Source organism: Orycteropus afer, unplaced genomic scaffold, assembly GCF_000298275.1.
Source record: "Orycteropus afer afer isolate SDZICR_OR568_19922 unplaced genomic scaffold, OryAfe1.0 scaffold01048, whole genome shotgun sequence".
NCBI lineage: Eukaryota > Metazoa > Chordata > Mammalia > Tubulidentata > Orycteropodidae > Orycteropus > Orycteropus afer.
Genome location: NW_006922635.1, coordinates 3,836 through 7,238, shown reverse-complemented (window position 1 = coordinate 7,238; position 3,403 = coordinate 3,836). Strand labels below are relative to the sequence as shown.

The 3,403-nt window shown below is 46.2% G+C and overlaps 1 pseudogene; it reads left to right on the top strand.

Annotated features, from left to right (window-relative positions):
- LOC103212639 overlaps positions 1-3,022 on the top strand; it is an 11,641-nt pseudogene extending 8,619 nt beyond the window's left edge.
- The last annotated feature ends 381 nt before the right edge of the window (positions 3,023-3,403 follow it).

Here is a 3,403-nt window from a genome sequence, read left to right as displayed (position 1 = left end):
CTCATATTGTGAGTGTATGCTTAACTTCATAAGAAGCTTCCACACTTCTTTCCAATATGGTTACCTTTCACATTCTCACCAGTAGTGTGTGAGAGTTGTTTGTCCTATTTTTGCCAATACTTGGTAAAGGAAGGAAGATGGGGCAATCTACCGTAGTAGTGATACTGCCTCAGAAACCCAAGGAGGGGTCGCTATGAGTTGGGTCTGACTCAACAGCACATAACAACAACAACACAACAACAACCAAAAAAAAAAAACCTAACTCACCGCTATCAAGTCAATTCGACTCATAATGACCCCTCCTTGGGTTTCTGAGGTGGTATCTCTACAAAAGTACATTGTCCAATCTGCCTGTCGAAGAGTGACCAGTGGATTTGAACCGATAGCCTTCTGGTTAGTAGTCAAATGCCTTAGGCACTACGCCACCAGAGCTCCCATACTTGGTACAATGTATGTTTTTGAGGCATGTCATTCTACACAGCATACTTTGTAAAGCAATTTTACTCACAGCAGGAAAGTAGACTGTGAACGTCTCTTTTCTGGATCTCAGGAGGAGGATCCCGTGCTGACTGATCACCTACGTGGGGCTGGGCCTCTCTCTGCTGTGCCTCCTCCTGGCAGCCCTCACCTTCCTCCTGTGCAAAGCCATCCAGAACACCAGCACCTCGCTCCACCTGCAGCTCTCACTCTGCCTCTTCCTGGCCCATCTCCTCTTCTTCATTGGGATTGGCTGAGCAGAGCACAAGGTACTGATAATGTCCCTAAGGATTCCCTGCTCCACTCCAGGATAGGCTGGGCTCATGAAGGCATGATGTGCTTGATCCCTTAGTCAAATGGCCTTGACTGCAAGGAAGATTAGGGGTAGGCATTCCTGACTCAACTAGAAAACCATTCTTTCTCGACAGCTCCTCAATACACATCAGGACTGTGCCCATTGACAGGCACAGCACAGCCCCTGGGGACACACCCTGACGGCTGCTCTGAGTGACTCCCATGAGTCTTCCCTAGGTGCTGTGCGCCATAATCGCCGGTGCCTTGCACTACCTCTACCTGGCCGCCTTCACCTGGAGGCTGCTGGAGGGTCTGCGCCTCTTACACACTTCAAGAAACCTGATGAACAGACCCATGAAGAAACTCATGCTCCCTGTCAGCTATGGAGTCCCTGCCATAATCGTGGCCATTTCTGCACTATACAGTCCTCACCTTTATGGAACACCTGCCCAGTAAATGCAAAGTCCACCTGTGTTTATCCTTTTCAGCTTGACTACAGCCACCTCCAGAACCAATGCAACACTTTGGTTTCAACCAACTCATAGAGATCTCTCCTTGGGTTTCTGAGGCAGCATCTCTACAGAAGTAAATTGCCCAGTCTTCCTTCCAAAGAGTCGCTGGTGGGTTTGAACTGCCAGCCTTCTGGTTAGCAGTCAAACGCCTTAGGCACTATGCCACCAGAACTCTCAGAATATGTGGTAGGGAGGGAAAAACTAAATAACCACTCCACAGACATCAGTGTTAACTAGGGTGGCTGCTTTCAAATCTTTAAGATTTAATTATTTAAAACATGTATTATACAGACTATTGTTGGTTATATACCTAGTCATAAGAAGCTCTGGTGGTGCTGTGGTTAAGGCACCGGGATGCTATGAAAAGGTGAGTGGTTCAAACCCATCAGCTGCTCTGCAGGAGAAAGATGAGGCAGTATGCTTCCATAAAAATTCACAGCCTCAGAAACCCTATGGGGTCACTATGAGTTAGAATAAACTTGATAGCAGTGGATTTGGTTTTTGGTTATACCTTAAAAAAAAAAAAAAAAAAAAAGCCAAACTCACTGCCACCAAGTCAATGCCTAAGGCATTTGACTACTAACTAGAAGGCTGGCAGTTCAAACCCACCAGTCACTCCTTGGAAGGAAGATTAGGCAATCTACTTCCATAGAGATACCACTTCAGAAACCCAAGAAGGGGTCGTTATGAGTCGTATCCACTGGATGGCAGTGAGTTTGTTTTGGTTTGGAGTCATGTGTTCTATACACTAATATCATATTAGGTCCCTAGGGGGCGCAAGCGGTCTGCGCTTGACTGCCAGCCTAAAGATTAGTGATTCAAATCCAGCCAGCAGTATACCATCTGTGTACCATCCGTGTGTAATGAGGCACCTCTGGATGGGTTTGAACTGTCAGCCTTTCAGTTAGTAGTTGAGCACTCAACCATTTGCTCCACCAAAGAATTCCTTCTTAATTGTTGTTGTTGTTGTTTGCCATGGAGTCGGACTCAACTCTGTCAGCCTTCCTCACCTGGCCGGCATCTATCTGAGGAGAAAGATCAGTCTACCTTTATCACTGTTGGGTCTTCCAAGCCAAGCACAGATCCTGGGTACAGAAGACATTCACAATTCATTAAATTAATCAGAAGTTAATTTATTCATCAATTCTTTACCCACAAGGGTCAATGTATTCTCAATTCTCTTTCCATCTCCCTCTTAGTTGCTGGCTCCACACAAACAAAGGATTTTGATGGACTTTCCTTGGAGCAGTCTGTGCCATCTTGTCTGGGAGTGATGACATCACTGCATCCTACTGCCCAGCTAAGGGTCATTCAAAGGACAGGTATATAAGGAGAGTTACACATAGAATGACTACTAGTCCTTCCAGTTTTCCTAGGACTGGGAAGTGGGTCTCTGAGGTTTAAACCAGAACTGAGGCATTTCCTGAGACAAAGGACTATCAGTGCAAACACTGGAAAGTCCTAGCAAAACTAGGATGAGTTGGTGGACCTAGTTACAGAAATATGTACCTGAGTTACTGTGTGTTTGGTTTGGTTTCCTATGATTGCTGCAAAGTACAAGAACTTATATGCTGACGTTGGATGGGCTAGGAGGAAGGTTTGGCAGATGTGGGATTTATTCAGTATATCTTGTAGGTTTCTGCAGTTGAATTTGGCTTTCTTTCTGACAGCCTTCTAGATTGTGAAAAACAAATTTGCCTCTCTCAATATATTGATGTGTCTACCTTCCAGAACATGAGGTAAGATGGAGCAGAGGGTGCACACCCCAGACAAGATGTGTTCCAAGGAGCAAAGCCATGTAGTTCCAAGCTGCTGAGATCTCTTCTTGGGGCTTCTGAGTACCCCAGCAGAGGTGCGGCCACCCCTCTTTGGCTGGCATCTCAGATGCTATGGTTTGCCACAACACTGAAGCCAAAAGCAATCCATCTGTCCATAACCCCAGCATGTGACTCTCGAAGCTACAGAGAGAGTTGCCTCCATTCTGATTAACAGGGACTATTTTGTGGTCCAGGAGCTCTGGTGGTGTAGTGCCTAAAGCACTTGACTGCTAACCAGAAGGCTGGCGGTTCAAACCGACCAGCCACTCCTCAGAAGGAAGGTTGGGCAATCTACTTCCGTAG